At 52.7% G+C, this 22077-nt stretch overlaps 1 protein-coding gene and 1 non-coding gene across 11 annotated transcripts in view; both read left to right on the forward strand.

Moving 5' to 3' along the window:
* LOC135896749 (kinesin-like protein KIF12) overlaps positions 1-22077 on the forward strand; it is a 535077-nt gene that overhangs the window by 138827 nt on the left and 374173 nt on the right. The window lies entirely within an intron of this gene.
* Positions 12288-12360, forward strand: TRNAK-CUU (transfer RNA lysine (anticodon CUU)). The gene has a single exon. It is a non-coding gene; the product is annotated as a tRNA-Lys (tRNA).

Consider the following 22077-nt stretch of genomic DNA (forward strand, 5'->3'; position numbering starts at 1 on the left):
GTATTGAAAATTTCGTCCCACTAGAGCGCAAACTTACAAGAAAATATAATCCATGGATCACTCGCGAAATAATTCATATTAAACGTAAAATTAGTAGGCTGAGGAAGGATAGGAGGTCTGGTTTAGCCGCTAATATCGCCGCTCAGATTTCCGCGCTATCTAAAACATTGAAAAGCAAGATACGCGTTTCCAAAATGCACTACTATGGTGCCACTCTCTCCAAGCTCATGAAAACGTCACCAGCTAAATTTTGGCGTTACGTCACTGGTAAACATGGCGATAGCAAGGCTTCTCCTTCAATAGAAACAAAAGATATGGCGGATCAATTCAATCGCTACTTCCAGTCAATTTTTACAATCGATAATGGACTAGTGCAACATTCCCAGACTATCACATCTACCAAAAATAAATTACTAGAAACCCCAGAAATAACCGACAGTGGTATACTATGTCTCCTATTAAACCTGGATGACAAAAAGAGCTGTGGCCCAGACGGGATACCGAACGCTTTTCTCAAACAGTATGCAGTACCAGTTAGTAAGTATCTACGCTTAATATTCACAAAATCTATCCAGGATTCAGATTCCTTCTGAATGGAAAGTCGCAAAAATAATCCCAGTGCATAAATCCGGTGACAAGACGATCCCATCAAACTACAGGCCCATTTCCTTGACGTGTACCAGCTGTAAAATACTCGAACATATTATGCTCAAATTCATCACAAAGTTTGTCGAAGACAATGATCTGCTACACCCCAACCAGCACGGATTCCGGAGAGGCCTATCGACCGTTACTCAGCTCGTCGCGATAATGCACGACTTCGCCCAAGGCATTAACGAACACTCGCAAATTGACATAATTTTTATGGATTTCTCAAATGCATATTTGATTGAGTTTCCCATGAAAAGCTAGTTATCCAGCTGGTCCGCAAACTTGGGGATGGGCCAATGACTCGATGGTTGTCAAACTATTTGTCCGGCCGTCAACAATTTGTGCAATGCAATGAGCATGTTTCTGACACATTAAATGTCACATCCGGTGTGCCCCAGGGATCTGTCTTGGCACCAATATTATTTTTGCTGTTTATAAATGACCTGGCAATCAATATTAACGCAAATATTAGGCTATTCGCAGACGACTGCGTACTTTATAAAGAGGTCAAAAGCTACAGTGACCAATATGAGCTGAACATTGCCCTGAATGAAGTAGTAAGTTGGTGCTCTAACTGGCAAATGGTGATTAATACAGACAAAACAGTTGCAATGACAATAACAAAAAAGGAAACAAGCCTAGCATTCTCTTATGGTTTTAATAATGTGGCACTCCGAAATGTAACCCAGTACAAATATCTTGGTGTAATCATAACTTCTGATCTCAGCTGGGCAGCTCACACGGAAGCTACAATCGCGAAAGCAATGAAAAAATTGTTTTTCCTTAAGCGGACGCTGCGGCACGCTGACCGTGACACTAAGCTTTTAGCGTACACCACACTTGTCCGACCGATTCTAGAATACACGAATATAATCTGGTTCCCTTTCACAAGTAGCGGTATCGCATCCTTGAAAATGTGCAGCGCAAAGCGATTAGATTTATTTTTAACCGCTATCGACGCCTTGATTCCCCGACAGAATTGCTACGTAGCGCAGGTTTGCCCTCACTCCAAAGTCGTGGTAAAATCCACCGCCTGAAGTTCTTATTTATGCTACTGCACAACTATTTTAAGATAGACCCCACAACATACGTTGAAACTAAACAAACAAGGCAACTACGCCACATGCATGATCTCACACTACAAGAATATGCGTGCAACAACAATGCATTCTATTATTCCTTTCTCCCTAGATCCATTCAGGAATGGAATACCATTGACCGACTTATAGTCGAACAGCAAAGAATTGATGATTTCCTTGAGATGTTACATAACTCGCTTAATACGTACTTATCAACCTGATGTCATTTATTTGTACTCTCTATATGATTAGCTGTTTTATTTTTTCTATTAGCATGCTTGTCAATACTCGTATTCATGCTTACTGTTGTATGTATATTTTTCATTCTTATTTGTGCTTGTTTAGCATACCTACCCTGACAATTACTATTATTACTGCTCTTTCTGTACCCCACTCCTGTAATAACGCTGTCAAAGGGTTGACAGTATGTTGAAATAAATAAATAAATAAATAAATTTTCCTATATGCTTTACTCCGTTTTCTTGTCTGTTTTTGTCATATGAAAGCCCCTCAGTTCTTTTTTGTTCATTTTACATTGTGTTGTATTTGTATTTTTGTGCATAATTATTTCAGAATTTCGTGAAGTTGATATCTGTGGGCCTGGTTGGTTGGCCATTGCTGCTCTAGAGATGTGTGAATATGTTTTAGCAACACACCTATGAGAGAGAAATAAGTACAGACTTGCAACTAAAGGTTTGTTGTTACAAGACAGGTGTTCATCGCGTTCATCTGTCTTTACTCATTGAACCTGTCTTGCAGCAATGAACCTTTTTGAGTTCACCACCTGTGCATGTAGAGTTTGTGCATGCATCTACGGTTGTCTGTACATGCCGGTAAAGAAATCGGAAATTTCGGTTATATGCTGCAAGTTGCAAAGCATTGTCTCTGGGCGTTCCAGCACCGCAAGCATTTTTCAAATCGTTTTATTATTAGAAGACATAGCAGAATGGGAAAAATCTTACCACCGCCTAGTCAGGAGGTGAGGTTCACTGCCAACATAGACAACCACAAGCCACATTTCTTGTCCTTTTTTTTTGCTGTTGCATGGCTCACTGCCAGAGTTGGTTTAGCATGTTCTGCATTGGATGTTTTGCCGAAGTCTTTGTACATAATCAGTGACATAAGGCAATGCGTAAATGAGGCATTTGTACATATGACCTTGCTTCTCTGGCATGAAACAGGACTACCTGACAGGAACTGTGAAGAGCATGTGAACTTTAAAAAAATCCTAAGCTTAAAAAAATGTAAAAAATTTCTGCTGCTGTCGTGCTGTGCAGCAGTTTAATACTTTGCAGACACGATCATCACAATACGACTTACACACGATTGCAGTGTCTAGCCATTTCAGTCCCCACACGGTAAGCAAAGGCAACATCTTTTATGTCTTGCCCAGAGAACAAGTAGCTGCAATACAAGTTGGAAAAAAATCTGTACCCATGTCTCAATTGTTTGCACATTAATTATATGACGTGACTTTTCTTGACAATGATTTTCATGGCTGTGGGGGCACGTCTTGGGTGACATACAAACCAAATTCTTTTGTGTACGTTATCTACCACCTTTATTTAATGCTACCTGTGCAAGCATTCCTGAGTGCATGTCTTACAAGTTGCGCAAGGTCAAAAGCGCTGAGGTAGCTTTTGTGTGATGCCACTCGATGGCAAAGTTTTTCGATTAATTTAGCCAGAACTGCTACACTGGTGATGCACTAAGTGCAAACTTTCAGTCTCTGTGATCATGTGACAACTTTTTTCCAGGTATCTTTTTTCACGCGCATCGTCAGTAGCTTGATTACTACTTCTCTTGTTTTGTAACAGTGTTCTGTGTCCCACCCATTATGTTTTTATGAGTTAATAAATGTTTAGTTGTGTATAATGAAATAGATTATGTATTAGTATTTTTATGCATGCTCATTGACAGTTGCTTCGTTGTTTCTTTTGTTTTGCTTCAATGATTTGTGACCCCTCCCTGCCATGGCTGCCAAAAGGCGGCGGGCAATATTATGTAAATAAATAAAATAAATGATACATTAAATGACAAAGAAACGGTGTCGTTTCCTATTCCTCCAATCGCACATTATTACTGTAGGGGCAACTATCTTTTACAAGCCTCGATGCTATAACAAGTCGTTCTCCAGACTCCAGGGGTTTCTCGAATGTGGTGCTGCCCTGTGGGGTCCTCTGCGACAAAGCTCAATAGTTTGTCAAAGAGCTGCGGCGTCATGCGAAAGAACTTGTAGAAAAATCCGTGGTCATTCTGACATATCCGTTGCATCTGTAAAAAATGGTGCATTATTGCTTGACAGAAGACCCGTGCCCTACCCACAAGCACGCGCAAGTATCAGAAGCTGTACACTTTTCACTGACACGCACGCATAGCCACTAGCCATGATTAACTTTACCACCTGCTTTGTTTATATGCTTGAATACAAACAGTGTGTCGGCAAAACAGGAGAGCCAGTTAAAGGTATATTAAACAAAAATAGTGCGGCCATTGCCAAGAAACTTCCGAAATTAGTTGCACAGCATTTTAACCTGCCAGGTCATACTTTAATTACATTACACTTCATATTCTACACTCACAATTCTGAGAGACAGAAAATATGGGAACTCGTATCTCGTCCACAAGCTTCATATATGACAACCAACACGTATAAAAAGGTGTTCTTGAATTCATGTGTTATATTAATGGCACAAACATAACTAGCAGTCCTTAACTTATTTGTAGGGGTGTGCTAATACGGAATTGTAGATTTAGAATCGAACATCGAATCAAATGAAGAAAAAGTAAGCTGGATATCGAATAAAATATCGAATATAGCAGAACATTTATTGCAAAGTTAATCCTTACTAATTTTGTGCAAGAGGGTGCTACACAAGCTCTGTATAAACAGCATGGTCTACTGTTAATAATAAAGGGTGCTCCAAATTAGTATTCCAACAGTGGTAACACCTCTGTTCTAATATATGAAGGTCTGGAAAATACTTCCTTTAGTAACAGATTGTATATTGAATAAAGTGAAGTGCTTCTTCTCCTCTGAAACTGAAGGATCAGTGACTCTATGTTGTACTGCATACACGGGTTAGACACACGGCTGTTGAAACGGCGTGTTGAAACGATCTGCGTGCCTACAGCGACTAATCAGCCCGATCTTCGCCGATGCTTTCGCGCTTTCCGAAGTACACCCTGCTCTCGTCGTTCCCTCTGTTGGCGTACGTCACGGTATACTTTCTATCGGTGCTGTCAACTTGGACGGACCTTGTACCGACGACGCAGCGCCGTTCTGCGAATTGTGGCGTTCGCGCGCGCGCTGCGAGTATGAACCCCGCATTACTATTGTAACCATTTCACTTATGCCTCGTATATGTGCGCAGTTAAAAACGCCAATAAGTAATTGCTGTCCCGACGAAGTTAAGTCCCAGTCCCAAGAAATTACAAACTTTCTCCAGAATAACCGCTTTGTCCGTTATGCTTTCTCTGTAGATGTTGAGGATTTATTTTATTCCGTCCCTCAACCTGAACCTTTAGTTGCTGTGAAGGAGACTGTCGAAAATTCAGGCGAACTCTCCTTTCAGACAACAGCAGGTGTGTCTCTTGTGGGGGCTTCGGGCTAACGTGCCCGGGACCCGGCTAGCTAAGGTCTAAGGAGACACGTAGCTCGTCCCCACTCCGCAGCGCACGCAAAGGGGCGCCGCGGCGGGTTCGCTGACTCACCGGCAAGGCGTAGAGACGACTCCAGCCGTGGCACCAACGAATGGGGGTTTATTCCCTGCTACGTACAAAATGCGAGTACAGTACAGGAATATGGCACTGGGGTGGCAGCCGCAGACTACGGGTGAAAGCCCCCGGGAAGTCTGCTCCGCCACGCTGGCTCTTCCGAGCAGGTTCGCCACACAAAAGGGGGCCGCCTTGCTCAGAGGGGCGCGGGACCAAGAGGGTCCGCACGTCCGACAGCCAAGAGCACCGAAAGTCAATCTGTCCGGGCGAAAGCGCCCGCGCACCTCCGATGCTGAAGGAGAGAGAAACCGAAGAGAGGGCGAGAGGGGCCCGCTCCTCAGGCACTGTTCTTACGCGCGGCGCACGGCGTAACGTGAGCCGCGCGCGCAAGCAGCAGGCTCCGCGTCGCGCCGGCGCCCGCGGCCGCGGGGAATGTGCGCTATCCAAAATAAGGCTTGGAACTGCGTGTCCCCAGCGATCGCGCGGCCGAATGGCCCAAGTCGCGCGTGAACAGGAGACAGGGGTCCCAAAAGGGGTCCCCACATCCCCCCGCTCCTGAAGACTCGGGCCGGCCCATGAGAGAGCCCACCGTAATCAATGGCAAAGCTGACGTCTGACCTGTTTTATTTTCTCAAGCGAAAATATCGAAGTCGAGAGTCTCTCTCGCAGGGTCGTTGCCTCCGGCTTCCGGAGAAAGGACGGAGCTGTGGAGGGGCGCCAGCGTTGTCGCCTGCTGCACAGCTGCCGCGATGGTCGCCGCGAACACAGGGTCCGAGGTGAGAGGTACTGCAGCACCTGTGGGGCTGGATCCGTCCCGGGCTCCTCGGCAGCTGGCTCCGTCCCCTTCACGTGAAGCTTGTGCACCGCGCTGGAGTCATGGGCAGCACACAGCCGCTGCACACCGCACACGCCGCAGTACACTGTCGAAGGGTCCGAGGCCACGACGGCCCCACCCGAGGCTTCGACTATGGCTGATAGCGTGCGGCCGCGGAAAATGCGTGGTATCTCTCGCCCGCTCATGTGGTTCTCCACCTTTCTTTGCTCCTTCCACCGTTTCGTCGACACGAAGCAAAGTGGTGCTTCGGAACCGGATTGGAAGGCCCAGGTAGCGACATGGCGGCGTGGAGGCAAACGGGCAGCTGGCTGTGGAGACACCGGCAGCGACCGCCCCTGGGAGGATGCGGAGGTGGTAACAGCGCCAGCTTGCACCACGGGTCGTGCTGTGGTCTCAGGAGCGAGTGCGACCGCAGTGGCCTCTCGAACGGCTTGCGACTGGAGGCGCCCGCGGCGGCGGCGACGGCTTCCGTGAGACCTGGGCGAGTCGGTCGTCGTCCTCGAAGCGTGTTGCGACGGCTTCATTGTTGGCGTCCGTCTGGCACCACACTGACAATCAACACTTCACACAACTAATCCGCACTCCGATTATAATAACACTACACGCAAATCTCACCCTCCGCTGACAATGTTCACACACAGATCGCGAAGCTCACACTGCATCCGTCAGCTTGCCAATCACGCATCGTTCTGGCGCCTTCACCTTTGCAGGCGGCTGCCAGAGGGAAGGAGGAGGCCCACGGAAAGGGTCATATTGGGCTTATGGTAGCCTCATGCATCCCTCCGGCCAGCGCCGAAACGCTAACCGTGCCTTTCATGGCACTCGAGCGCCACTGGAGGATAAAGTCCACCGGGCGCGAGCAGTAAGGCAACGGCTAGGTCGGCTTTCACAGCTCACGCCGGCGGGCTCACGGATCACTTTGGTTCACCACGGCCCTCAGCAGAAGCTGCGCACTACGAAAAAGCGTCTTATTCGGCTAATGAGTGCCTTTTTTTCGCTTTAACGCGTGCATTCACGCTATAGTCACACCTCTCCGCTTGCCAGCTCGGTGTGGAATAAGGTCCCTCCGCCTGCCAACGAGAAGCGGCGACTACGAGCGTTTTCGCAAGTTATACCGGCGAGTGCGCGGATTGAGATCCGCCGTCTTGCTCGGTTGCGCTTGCTGTGTCTCTTCCTCTTCCCAGTTGCTGCTTCTGGCAACAAAAGGTTTGAGGTCAGAAACGTTCACTGGACCGCCGGATGGTCTACCGTTTGAGTCCACCAGCTTATACACAAGAGGGGACATTTTGGTCTCCACTCGGTATGGGCCCGACCACTTGGCCGACAGAGAGGCTGAGATGCCCTTTGTTGCGTCACTCAGCCCATGATTGCGCCTGAGGACAAGGTCACCTACTTGATAATGTACCTCTCTATGCGACCGGTCGTATTGGGCTTTTTGTCCAGCGCGTGCTTTCGCCAGGTTGGTGCGGGCATGAGAAAGGGCCTCGTTCATCCTAGCGCGCACTTGCACCGCGTAGTCGGAGAGACCCGACGCAACGGCGCTCGCCCCGCTGCTGGTTCGCAGAACGCGATCCATAGGGTTTGGCAGCTCTCTCCCGAAATTGAGGAAAGCGGGCGTGTACCCAGTCGAACGGTTCACCGATGTGCGCAAAGAGAAACTTATCTCGCGGAGACAGGCGTCCCAGTCCCTGTGTTGCCGGGCAAAGGCCGCGAGCAAGGGCTTCACATTTCAGTTCATCCGCTCGGTGGGATTGGCCTGAGGGTGATAAGTCGTTGTTTTGCGGTGCGTTATGCCAAAGGCTGCACAGACATCGACGAACACCTTGGCCGTGAAATAGGACGCGTTGTCAGTGATCAACTCCGCCGGAAAGCCAAAGCGGGTGAATACCTCGAGCAACTTGTCCCATATGACGCGTGCCGTTAGCTTCCGAAGGGGAAAAAGTTCCACCCACTTCGTGAAATGATCTGTGACGGCCAGCAGGAATGTGTGACCTTGCCGGCTTCTTGGGAAAGGTCCCATAACGTCACAGGCCGCGATTTGCCAGGGTAGCTGGCTGTCGATCGGCTGCATGAGGCCGGGGGGTTTGCCCCCACGGGGCTTCACACTTTGACACACGCGGCACAAGCGAGAATAATGAAGTACATCACGCTTCATGCCTGGCCAGGTTGCGGAGCGGCACAACTTAAAATAAGTCTTACGGCCACTCGCGTGTCCGGCCAACCGCGAGTCATGGAAATAGCTCAACGTGGCCCTCCGTAGACTGCGGGGGATCACCACCTTAAAGGACTCATTAGGAGCATCTTCAGATGGGAGATAGCGCAGGAGCACTCCATCAGCATCCAGCAGATACGAATCCAACGTGCCTGCAGCAATACCAGCTGCGTCGCACCCGGCGCCAACAGCAATACCAGCTGTCAATTTGCGCCCATCGGCGTTGCCGCCTCGCTCCCTTTCGGAGCTGTGCTCTTTTTCGAGCTCGTCAGCGATTTGCTGACAAAATGGGTCTTTCCGCTGAGCTTCCAGCAGCTCCCGTCTGCTGTAAGTGATACCCATGGACGTTACAGGGTCCAGCAGGTACGCACTTTCGCCCGGCGACGGCGGCTTATAGGCCGCACAGCCGCCTGAACTCGCTCCTTCTGTGCCATTGGAGACAAGGGCTCCGGCTTCGTTCAGAAGCGTTGTCGCGGAGGGGTGCCGGTCAAAGGTGTCCGGGTGTGAAACGGGGGCGCGCGACAAGGCGTCGGCCACCACGTTTGTGCTCCCCTTCCGATAGCGAACAACAAAGTTGTAGCGCTGTAACGTCAATGCCCAGCGCGCGAGGCGGCCTGAGGGCTCGCGCAAGTGCTTCAGCCAGGTGAGCGCCATGTGATCCATTTCAACAACAAAAGGCACTCCGTCGACGTAGTGATCGAACTTACGCAGAGGGAACACTATCGCTAGACATTCACGTTCGGTCACGGAATAGTTACGCTCTGCGGGCGTCAACGACCGGCTGGCAAAGGCCACTGGCCGAAGAACGTCCTCATGTTCTTGGAACAGCACCGCACCTATACCCAGGTCGCTCGCGTCAGCTTGGACTACGAACTCCCTGTTCAGGTCGGGCAGCTTCAGCTCGGCTGTGTCCACAAGAGCTTTAGAGAGAGCCCTGAAGGCATCATCTTGCTCCGGACCCCAGCTCCAGCTTGTAGACTTCCTCAACAACGAGGTCAAGGGAGCCTGTAGAGCGGTGCAGTTGGGCACAAATTGGCGGTAGTAATTCACCATGCCCAAAAAGCGTCTGAGGGCCTGTATGTTCGCCGGCGTTGGGTACTCGAGGATAGCTCGGACCTTGTCCTCGCTCGGCAAAACACGGCCTCGCTCTATTGTAAAGCCCAGCAGTGAGACACGGGTCTCTGCGATCTGAGCTTTCTTCGGGTTCAGAGTGATCCCGGCAGCGTGCATCCTTCCGAGGATGTCCTCCAAGTGGCGGAGGTGTTCCTCAAAGGTGCGAGAGAAGAGGACAATATCGTCTAGGTAGGCTAGGGCGTATTGCCATTTTGCCCTTCCCAGAACTCTGTCCATCAATCTCTGGAAAGTCGCTGCAGCGCCCGAGCAGCCAAAGGGCATGCGAGTGAACTCGTACAAGCCTCTATGTGAGGTGAAAGCGGTTTTCTCCGCGTCCCTTGGCTCCATCTGCACTTGTAGGTAACCGCGGCTAGCATCTAGAGTGGTAAAATAATGTGCACCACCTAGGCTCGCCACGATTGAGTCAATGCTCGGCATAGGGTAAGCATCCTTCCGAGTGACTTCATTGAGTCGGCGGTAGTCCACGCAAAGACGAGGGGAGCCGTCTTTTTTCGGGACCAGCACTACCGGAGAACCCCACGGACTATTAGATCGGCGGATTACGCCAGTCTCGATCATTTCGTCCATTGCAAGGTCGATAGCTTTCCTTTTGGCCACACTCACGGGCCTAGGATTGCATTTCCACGGTAGCGCGTCGCCTGTGTCGATCCGGTGTCGCACAAGAGTGGTGCGTCCCGGCCGATCTGTAAACATCGCGTGAAATTGGTTCAGCAGCGATGACAGGCGCGCCTTCTCACGTTCCGACAAACTGCCAGGCAAAGGCGGCAGCGAGCGGTTCGTTTCGCCGCGCGCGCTTGCGATCGTAGGATTACATGAAATCCGATCCGCTAGTGCTGCGCTCGGCTCGGGAGAATGAGTCTCGCAACGAGCTCTGCCCGCTTCGCTGGCCGACGAGGGGCCGCGTACAGCGGGTTTCGTGACAGCCGGAGTCTGGGGGGTCAACGGGACTCGCCCCTCCTCCTGCCGTGGTGTCGCGCCTGGGGCTCTAGGTGCCACCGAAGCGACAGGGAAATGCGCAAAAGGTTTCAGGGGCGCACCAGGGCCCTCCCTGTATCCTTTGTTCGCAATGTCTATCACGATCCCAGTGTGGGCCAGAAAGTCTCGGCCTACTATCACGGGTACGGGCAGACCAGGGAGGTACACGAACCTGTGACGGCGTACACGCTCCTCCCAGCGCACAACCAATCTCGCCGAGCCACACGAGGTAGCCGCACCACTCGCGAGATGGAAGGCGGTGTTGCAGGCTCGCAGCCTGACTGAGTGCCGGCGTGAGTGAGCCAAAACTTCCTCCCCGAACAGCGAGGCTGTGGCGCCGCTGTCCAGTAGCGCTGCAAACGTTCGACCAGCGATCGTGAGCGCAAGGAAGGGTGCTGGCGACGGGTCATTAATTCCGACCCTACACGCCATCGGGGCTAAGGAACCCCTTGTTTCAGGCACCGCCGGCGAAGGCAGAGTCACCGGCGGCGCACGCCGTTTCCCGTCGGGCGATTGTGCCCTTCGGTAGCGCGGCGGTTTGTGCACTCCCGGGCAATGTGGCCCGTCTCATTGCACTTGTAGCAGACGACGCTGCGTGCAGGCGGAGCTGCTCGCGGCGCGCTGCGCGCCGGCGGTGGTTTCTGTTGCGCCGTGTGGGCATTGGTATCAGTTTCCACCGCCGGGCCGCTTCGGCGGTTCCAGTTTCGTGCTCGGCCGGGCTGGGCGACTGTGTGCGCCCGCCTGGCATACGAGTACGGGTCAAGAGCGCGGTCAGAGAGCTCCCACGCGCCTCGTTCTGTTTCTCCGGGGGCTGCCGTTGCATCGGTTAGCCGGAAAGGGGCGGGCGTAAGCACGTTGCCACCGTTCCAAGCGCACCGGGGTTCAAGGGACAACGACGCTGGCGGCGGCGGGCGGTAGGCCCGCGCGGCCAGAATGTCACCCTGAATACGCTTCGCTTCAGCGGCCAAATCGTCCAGGTCGTGGAACCGGCCGTTTCGAAGGTAAGCGGCGAAGGTTGGGTGGGCTTGCCGAATCACCCGCTCCACCTTCTCAGAGTTCGACGCCGAGTCCTCTGCTAGGAGATAAAGCTCCTGCATGGCTCTCACGTACTCGAGCAGAGATTCGTCCCTGTGTTGGGTTCGAAGCTCCAACTCGCGCCGCATGCGTCGCTCATAGTCAGGAGGGAGGAACTCATGGCTGAACAGCGTCCTAAACTCCTCCATGCTGCGAGCGCGCTGTCCGACTAGGCGGTACCACCGCGCAGCTTGGGCGGTCAGCGAGACAGGCAGTATGGTGCCTATAATCACGCTGTCTTCCAGCCTCATCGCTTTCTGGTATTGGCATAGAGACTCCAGGTATTCCGTAGCGCTCATGTGGTCTGAGTAACCGCTGTACGTCGGAATATGTACCTTGAAGTTGCTCGGCAGGGCAGGCCTAGGGGGACTAGGGTCCACCACGGGAGGCCTGACGCTAGCCTCAGATTGCGCCATTTCCATCAGCGATGATAGCAACTGCGCGGCTGCGTTGTGCAGCGGCAATTGGTCCGGGCGAGGCTCACAGGGTGCCTGCCGGGATGTGCCCGCTCGTGGCCCTAAGCGACCGGCGAACGGCGGAGAAATCTCGTGCGGGCCTATGGGAGGCCGGCCGACGGTGCTGCGAAAAGGTTGCCCTCCAGGCCAACTGAGCCCGGCTAGCTCAGTCGGTAGAGCATGAGACTCTTAATCTCAGGGTCGTGGGTTCGGGCCCCACGTTGGGCGCCAGATATGTGGGGGCTTCGGGCTAACGTGCCCGGGACCCGGCTAGCTAAGGTCTAAGGAGACATGTAGCTCGTCCCCACTCCGCAGCGCACGCAAAGCGGCGCCGCGGCGGGTTCGCTGACTCACCGGCAAGGCGTAGAGACGACTCCAGCCGTGGCACCAACGAATGGGGGTTTATTCCCTGCTACGTACAAAATGCGAGTACAGTACAGGAATATGGCACTGGGGTGGCAGCCGCAGACTACGGGTGAAAGCCCCCGGGAAGTCTGCTCCGCCACGCTGGCTCTTCCGAGCAGGTTCGCCACACAAAAGGGGGCCGCCTTGCTCAGAGGGGCGCGGGACCAAGAGGGTCCGCACGTCCGACAGCCAAGAGCACCGGAGAACACCACGCGCGCTCGTCGAGGTAAGACGTGCCTGAACACTGCTCCACAGCACGTACGTCGGCCCGAACCGCCGCCCCCAGCCGGGGGCCCCCGAGGCACCGCGAGCGGCACGGCTCGCCCCGAGACCCCGACGACTCCGGCTCCCCAGCTCCGGAGAGACGCTCAGCCGTCGAGCTAAGCCTCACTCGGACTCCGCCACTCTGCCTGCGATGCCAACCGCTAACATGGAAGTAACGGTTGAAGGACACACCGTAACCGCACAAGAGCTCCATTCAGACGATTGGACACCAGTTATATATAAAGCCTATGCCTCCCGACCGGCCAATTCGCCGAAACCACCTCAACGCTCAGACAACGCTACCTCCGAGGCAGCAAACCCGAACGCCAGGAACGCTGCGCCCGACGCAGCAGCCGCAACTAGCAGCGGCAAGACGCTGGCCCGCCTACCACCTGCAACCAAGGAGGCTCGCCTCACAGTGCAACGCAGCAAGCAACTGCCGCCACTCCCACCCAACGCTATTAGAGTGGTCGTTCGCCCGCGAGGTGAAGTGCGACTCCTTGACATCCCAACACCTCGACTCAGTAAGGCAGTGCAGACCCAGCTCCAAATCACTCTCCCGGACGACTTCTGCCTTCGTATCCACCCGACCAACAATACTTTCACCATGGCAACAACACATTTCCCAACTGCCGAGACTGAAGACGCTGACCTCCCTCACCATTGGAGACCGAACCTACCCGTGCGCAGCTTACGTGGCACCCCCACCGGGGGCTACCAGAGGAGTCATCACAAACGCCTATGACGACGAGACCCCAATGCAACTCTACCAAGACCTGGTCAGAAGAAATCCAGAGCACACCATACTAGCAGCCCGACGCATGGGAAAGACGCACTCCATCCTAATCACCTTCGACGCAAGCGCAGTCCCGAACTCCATCAAATACATGGGAGCCATCCACCGCTGCACCCAATACCGCGGCAGTCCGGAAGCCTGCACTAATTGCAGACAACCGGGTCACCGTCATGACGTATGCCCAAGCCCCAAGACCAATCTCTGCCCCCGCTGTGGGATACAACATCCGCAACAAGAACCTCCTTGCACGCCTAATTGCATTCTGTGCGAGGGCCCTCACCTTACCGGCACGGGATCCTGCAAGGGACGAAACCTTCACCAGACACGGAAACAGCCGAGCCACCCACAAACGCGGCATCAAGAATTGATCACATCCGGGGACAATTTTCCCCAGTTGTCGCCCAATCAACACAAGCAAGCCTGGACAGCGCCGTTGAAGCAAGCCTGGGGCACTCCCCTCTCTTCTCACAAGCACATGCCATCCATGACGGCGACTCCCAATCTGCAACACGCCCTTGCAAAATCCCAGGAGGAGGCAGCGGCGGCCAAAGCAGAAGCTACAGCAGCCCGGAAAGAAGCCGCCGCCCTTCATCAACATATCGCCAAACTGCAAACCCAGATAAGTGCTCTTGCCTCTGGATCTCCCATTCCACCTGCCCCCGCTCCTGCCGCATACCAGCCTCCCACCCCCAACCCACCCACTGCCCATACCTTACCCAGTCACTCCAACCCTACTTCCTCTCCTGATTTGCTAGCAATGGAAGCTGACACCGAACCCTCCGCAAATTCAACTGCATGCACAGCACCCACTCCCCCCACCGCTACCTCACGAGACGACATTCCAACCCTGCTTGAGTCCTTCGCTGCTCGCTTTGAGGCAAAATTGCAGGCCGCTATTACTCACATCAACCAGGAATGTGCAACGCTCAAAAACGCGGTAATTCACTTAACGCAAGATAATACTTCTTTTAACCAACGATTAGACGTGCTAACCCAAGGCTTCTCTGACCGATGTAGCGATCTTGAGTCCCAGCTCAATTCTTACTCAACCGCCCTCCCGAAGCGGGACCCCACCCCAAATAGACGCAAGAAGGCTAAAGCAACGGAGGGAAACGACAACCCTATGCCTGTCATAGCTCACGACTCCCACCCCCCCGTTATTCCTTCCCCTGCTATCGATTCTCATGATGGCAGCTCCAAACCGTAATCTTACACTCTGGCAGTGGAACTGCCGGGGCTTTCGCCAGAAGCGTCATGTCGTCCACCAACTGCTGTCCTGCGCAACGGGGCCCGACATCCTTGCCCTGCAGGAACCCTCCAACCCACTTACCCTCCCTGGCTATACTCCTATTCTGCCCACATCTCCCCTACCCTCCCGGGTAGCATTTCTAGTTAGTCGCTCAATCACCACCATCTCCCATACCCTACCGATTCAAGACATTGATCACCTTCTAATTGAGCTTGTGCCGCAACACGCTCGAGCGAACAGTCTCTTCATCCTAAATGTATATAGCCACCCAAAGTGCCTACAAAGCAACTTCGAACGCCTCTTTACACTTGCGAAGCGCATAGCAAACAAGTGCCCCTTACTCGTTGTAGGAGACTTTAATGCCCCGCATACGGCTTGGGGTTACCCACATGACACACCGAAAGGCCGTCGTGTGTGGTTAGCAGCGCAACAAGCCGGTCTCTCTCTACTCACCGACCCTACCTCTCCAACACGCACGGGAACCAGCGTCTGTAGAGACACTACGCCAGACCTTACGTTCGCACATCGCCTCCCTCACTCCACATGGTGCAACACACAAGAGAATTTGGGTAGTGACCATTGCATCATCGAAATTCTCTTAAACATTCAACTACCCCGCAGACCTCCCAGAGGCTCCACTTTCACGAAGTGGGACTCTTTCCGATCATGTAGAGCAGCCCGCACCTCCACCCCCATCAAGGACATCACCGAATGGTCCAAACAACTACAAAGTGATGTCCGACTCGCAACTCGTCCCCTATGGGAGGACTACCCCAGCGACACAGTTGACTCCCACCTTCTACATTTATGGGAAGCTAAAGCAAGCCTAGAACGACGCTGGCAAAGGCAGCGTTGGAACCGGACACTTAGACGCCGCCTCGCCCGTCTCAATAAAGAGATAGAGACACACGCAGCGACTCTTTCACGACAAAACTGGGAATCACTATGCAACAAGCTAGATGGCAATATGAGTTTACCTCAGACCTGGAACCTCTTTAGACACTTAATAGACTCCACACAGTCTAAGACTACACAAAGACACAACCTCACCAAACTCATACATACTTCCGATACACCTCCATTGGAACTCCTTCAAGAACTTCGAAACCTGTACTTCCCCACACACCCTCCTTTAACACACCCCGACTATGCAGGCCCCCCTAACGACTTCATCGACCAACCCATTACAGAAGCAGAAGTTCAGGCTGAACTCCAGAGACTTAACACGTGCTCAACCCCCGGTCCGGACGGGGTACATAACAAGGCACTCCGGAATCTCGACGCCGAATCCATTACGGCCCTTACCGAATACTTTAACGGGTGCTGGCAAAAGGGCACCCTCCCATCGCAATGGAAAGAGGCCAAAGTCGTCTTCATACCTAAACCCGGGAAACCTCTGCTCACCTCTAACCTCAGACCCATCTCTTTGACATCTTCGGTGGGCAAATTGATGGAACACGTACTCCAGACCAGGCTCTGCCGTTACCTAGAAAGCAATGATCTGATGCCCACCTGCATGTTTGGATTTCGTCCTGGACTTTCCACACAGGACGTCTTCCTACAGCTAAAACATCACATTCTAGACTCTCAAACCAACGACACCAAAGCTATTCTAGGTGTGGATCTTACTAAGGCATTTGACAACGTTACACACTCAGCTATCCTACAAAACCTTACAACCTTGGGAGTCGGAGCCAGGATGTACAACTACATCCGAGACTTCCTCAGCCACCGCACAGCCACACTTACTTTCGGTGACCACAGCCTCCCAGGTATCACACTCGGGGCACGAGGTACGCCCCAGGGAGCCGTCCTTTCCCCTATATTATTCAATATAGCACTCCTTCACCTACCCCAACAACTAGCTGAAATCCCCGACATCCATTTTAGCCTCTACGCCGACGACATCACTGTCTGGACAAACCGAGGCAGTAACGCCGAAATAGAACAACACCTACAACTGGCACTAACCACCATCGACACATATGTACGAGAGCGTGGCCTGACCTGCTCCCCCTCAAAATCGGAGCTCTTTCTATACCGCCACAAGCAACACGATTCAGTCGTTCCTCCCATCACCCTTACGCTAGGTACTCACCCCATCCCACTAGTATCAAAAATCCGAGTGCTAGGGCTAGTTATCCACTCTCATGGCGCGCACGGAGAAGTCATAAAAACTCTCCAAACACACGCTCAACAGACCACCCGACTGATTCGCCGCATAGCGAACCGCCGGGCTGGCTTACGCGAGGAAAACACGCTTCGCCTCACCCAGGCTTACATAATAAGCCGCACCGCATATGCTCTTCCTTACCTACCCCTTCGACAGAAGGAGAGAGATCGAGTAAACGCGCTCCTACGGAGTTGCACGAAAGCAGCTCTACGCCTTCCTCCCAGCACATCCAATGACCGACTCCTCAAACTCGGTGTCCACAACACCTTTGAGGAACTCAGAGAAGCCACCTTTACGGCACAAATATCCCGTCTGTCTAACTCATAGCCTGGCCGCACTCTGTTATCCCAATTAAACCTAACCCCTATTACACACCCTACCGAGAGGGTCGCCCTTTCTCCTATCCTCCGCTCTAACCTCAACATACCCCCTGTCCCCAAGAACATGAACCCTGAGCGAGACGGGAACCGCCGAAGAGCAAGGGCTCGGGCCCTACACAAACAGTATGGCGAGGACCATGAGGTGGTCTACGTGGACGCAGCGGAATATACGTCAGGCTCCCGTATGGCCCTGGCGGTAGCCGACAATCGAGCAAAGCTTCTAACCTCCAGTTCAATCATCACCAATTCCACCACAGAGGCAGAAGAGGCAGCCATCGCGCTTGCTCTCATCTCTTCATCTGCCACCAAAATTATCACTGACTCCAAATCCGCCATTCTCAACTATGCCAATGGCTACATATCCCGCACCGCTGCGCGCTTACTACGCTCCTGGCAGCCCCGGCGCCGCATAACGCTAATCTGGACGCCAGCACATGCTGGCCTCCCCGGCAACGAGGAGGCTCACTCCTTCGCCCGAGGTCTCACATTCCGGGCAGTGGGAGCCGAGCCCCCTCTACGGGCCGGGGAGTGCCTGCTCTCCTTCCGTGATATTCTCTCGTACTACCGGGACAAACGAAGGGAATACACACCCCCAGCCCCATCCCTCACCATAGAGCAGGCCGCACACTGGCGTCGACTACAAACTCGGACTGCTCCATACCCCATACTACTACATGCCAGATACCCAGACCAATTCCCCTCAACATGCAAACTTTGCGGCAAACCAGGAGACTTCCTGCACACCCTCCTCACGTGCCCCACCTTCCCTCATCCCCCATCACCTGCCGTGGCGGTGTCTTACTGGGAGACTCTTCTGACCTGCACTTCCGCTCAAGACCAGTGCCGGATCATCTCCAGTGCAATAAGAAGGATTGCGCTTCAAGGACTCTCCTTTGCTTTGTAAGGGTGCCCCCCTCATAGTAAGCGAGCACTCAAGTGCCATGTAGGGGGCTTCGCCCCCACCATTCATATCATTGGCAATAAATGTTTCTACCACCACCACCAGCCAAGAGCACCGAAAGTCAATCTGTCCGGGCGAAAGCGCCCGCGCACCTCCGATGCTGAAGGAGAGAGAAACCGAAGAGAGGGCGAGAGGGGCCCGCTCCTCAGGCACTGTTCTTACGCGCGGCGCACGGCGTAACGTGAGCCGCGCGCGCAAGCAGCAGGCTCCGCGTCGCGCCGGCGCCCGCGGCCGCGGGGAATGTGCGCTATCCAAAATAAGGCTTGGAACTGCGTGTCCCCAGCGATCGCGCGGCCGAATGGCCCAAGTCGCGCGTGAACAGGAGACAGGGGTCCCAAAAGGGGTCCCCACACTCTTGATCTTTTTTTAAAGCTTTTAGAATTTTATCTGAGTGCCACTTTTATCCTTTTCGACCGGCAGCCTTTTCTGCAGCGCAGTGGCATTTGTATAGGGTCCTGTGTTAAACCTATCTTGTGCGACATCTTTTTACCTCATGTTGATCGCCTTTTGGATCGAGATTTTATAGGAGGCCCGGTTTTAAAGGTTTTTAGATATGTCGATGATGTTTTGATCTTCTTAAATGTTCGTAATGGCACTTCTTTTGAAGATTCTGTACGACAGGTCTTAAGTACTTTTAACGACCATGGCAAAGGCCTGGCTTTTACCCATGAACTTCCGCAAAATGGGGAGACACGTTTTTAAGACCTTAGGCTGAAGACAACTAAGGCACACACCTGTTGGCCTATTTCCCACGTGCAAAGAAAGAGCTTTTGCCTCATGAATTGTCTCATTCGAAGATCGTGGAAAGAGCAGTTGCATCTCTCTGCATAGAATCGGCGCTTCAGAAGTCGTGCCCGCACGAAATGCTTTTTAGCTTTGACAATTAGATTCGCAGGCTTTTGCCCGCAGGCTTCCCTTGCTCGGTCCTTGCAGCAGACGCTGAAACCCTCCCCAAGAAACTTGGTCCCCGACGAATGAACGCTGGACCTGAACGCGTTAAGACCAAACCTGAGGTGATGCCTTACATTCAAAAGGTTTGACACAAACTCAAAAAAGTGGCCAGCAGGCACAATGTGCCGCTTGTTTTTTCTGCGCCAAAAAGTTGGCGAAGCTGTGCCCCCGCATCTGCGGTGAACGTCAGCGCAGTTGCAAAAAGCAGCATGAAGATGTCTTCGTCAGGTGTGCCCTAGGAGTGGTATACTCTATTCCCCTAGCTGTCCTGCAGCAAGGATGCACAGATGGAAGGTAGCGGAGAAGGACAAACTCAATGTACAACTGAGGAAGCTAGTCAAACTAGCGCTGGGAATCCCCAAGAACACCGAGACAGAGCTCTTGCTGCAACTGGGGGTACACAACACACTTGAAGAAATCGCCGAAGTTCAAGAACGGGCTCAATGGACAAGACTCTCTGGAACCAAACCGCGTAGAGAAATCCTAGCCAAACTAGGTCATGACACCACAGTAATCGAGAATCTATGTCAAAGCGTTCCGACGGACACACGCAACTCCTACACGGTTCGCCCACTGCCGCGCAACATGAACCCCGCGCACCATCAACCCAGAAGGCTGGCACGCGGATCGTTCATCCTGCGCGAAATACGTGATAAGAAGATCCCAGCCTGTTTCGTTGACGCGGCACAGTACGCAACCAGGAAGGCCTTCGTTGCCACCACGATCAATAAGCAAGGTCAAGTGAGAAACGCTCTCACAGTCAAGACCCACAAGTCCGAGATAGCAGAACAGGTTGCCATCGCACTCGCGCTCACAGACCCGACCACCACCCACGTCTACAGCGATTCACGCTCGGCCGTCAAAGCCTTTCAGAAAGGAGCAGTTGCAAGACAAGCACTACGAATAATCAATAGATCCGCACCGCTGCAGCATCACACCATCTGCTGGTTCCCGGCACACCTCGGAGAGATCGAGGACGCCCCTCGCAATCTCAATGAGATGGCTCACAGGAGCGCGCGAGACCTAACCTTCCGCGACGCCACCTATTCTGGTCGTGACCATCCCAGCGAGAATCGGGACCCTCCCTTCACATATAACGAGATCATAAAGCACTTTTATCTAGACCGCAGAATATACAGCACACCTCACAATAAGCTCACCAGGCCTCAAGTCCTGACGTTCAGAATGCTTCAAACAAACACGTACCCCACGCAGAACAGACTACATCACTACATGCCTGACCTATACAAAACATCATATTGCGAAAATTGCCATAGCACACTAGACGTACATCACTTGCTCTGGCCGTGTGGTCGGACCCACGCAAACAAGGATCAAGAATCCGCCCGGCTACAAGACGCATTACGCAGCACGGACCTGGCGGAGCAGCTCTGGGTCGTCCAGCGAGCCCACGATGCGGCCAGGGAGTTACAACTCCCGGTCCCAACGTGGGAGTAGCCCGCTCTATGGGACCTTGCGCCCCCTAGCTCGCAGGACCTTTCTATAAAGTTACTCCATCCATCCATCCATCCTGCAGCAAGGGCTATATGGGGCAGACGGGGCGTTGCATCAATGACCGCTTAAGGGAAAACTATCAAAAATGAACAAAACAAGACAAACTTGCGAATTTAGTTTCGCATGTGATGGTTGGGAGTGCGTGCCACGGTTCAAAGAAGCAATGGTTCTGGGCAGAAGTGCAAGCGCTAAAGCTAGAGTTTTGCTGAAAGCTTTTCACATACAGGAAAGGTGGGCCTGTGCATCAGCGATGTTTCAATAAATTTGTACTCGGCTGAGCGCACACTTCTGAAGAGATTTCAAAACAGTAACCTATGGCTTTTCATCAATTGATCATGTGTTCACTTCTTGCAGCTTGGGTGTTTTATCATTTCACTTCCTGTGACTGTTTGCGATATTGCGATAAAGAAGGCTGGCGCAGTACGGTTGTGCACATGTGTTGTGATTCTCTTAAATATTGAACCCTTTTCAAGAAATAAACCAGTTGTCAGTAGCGTTTCGTCGTCGTCGTGTCATCGTTTCACCGTGTGTTCGCTCTTTTTAGCGCTACCATCAGTTTCAAACAACACATCACCAACTATCCCCGCAACAAGTTTTATTGTAATTTTATCCCACTGGACAGCGTCGCACGGGAGCTGTTGCCTTGTTCGTGCAGCGCACGATGTTGCGCGCTATGCACAGACACATGACTAGCGGTATAGTTCAGTGCTACACAAATACTGAAGCAGAACAAGCGGATCGCAGAGCGTGATCACGCGCGGCGCACACGGTAGAATATCGCATAGTTTAGGTACCTGCGCACGTGACTGCACGATCTTGGGAACAAGCAGACGAAGCGGAAATACATTTATCTTGCTTTGGGGAGAAGTAAAACAAAAAACACGCAGATGTTCTCTTTGTGTGTTAAATTATTTCTCTAGAGATCACGCAAATAACAGATGGTGCCTTGAATAATTCTCTAAATCACGTGTCACCACGAGCGACTTCCATCTGCGGACTAGAGCACGTAGTCGCAATGACGCGAGTACGTCATCCTCCGGCTTGGAGCGCGCCGGTGGCGAGGAGAAGGAAAAACGGCGTTCGGTCTGAAATTTCAAACCTTTCCGCAGCGCGTAGCGATGTAATACTTTGCTGTCATGATCGCTATCGCGCAATGTATGCTCTACGTTTGTCAGCTCAACATGGTCAGACCTGGTCAGGTGCCCTGTGACGCGGCATGAGCCATTCATTATCTTATGCGAGAGAGTGGGA

This window comes from Dermacentor albipictus, chromosome 2, assembly GCF_038994185.2.
Source record: "Dermacentor albipictus isolate Rhodes 1998 colony chromosome 2, USDA_Dalb.pri_finalv2, whole genome shotgun sequence".
Taxonomy (NCBI): domain Eukaryota; kingdom Metazoa; phylum Arthropoda; class Arachnida; order Ixodida; family Ixodidae; genus Dermacentor; species Dermacentor albipictus.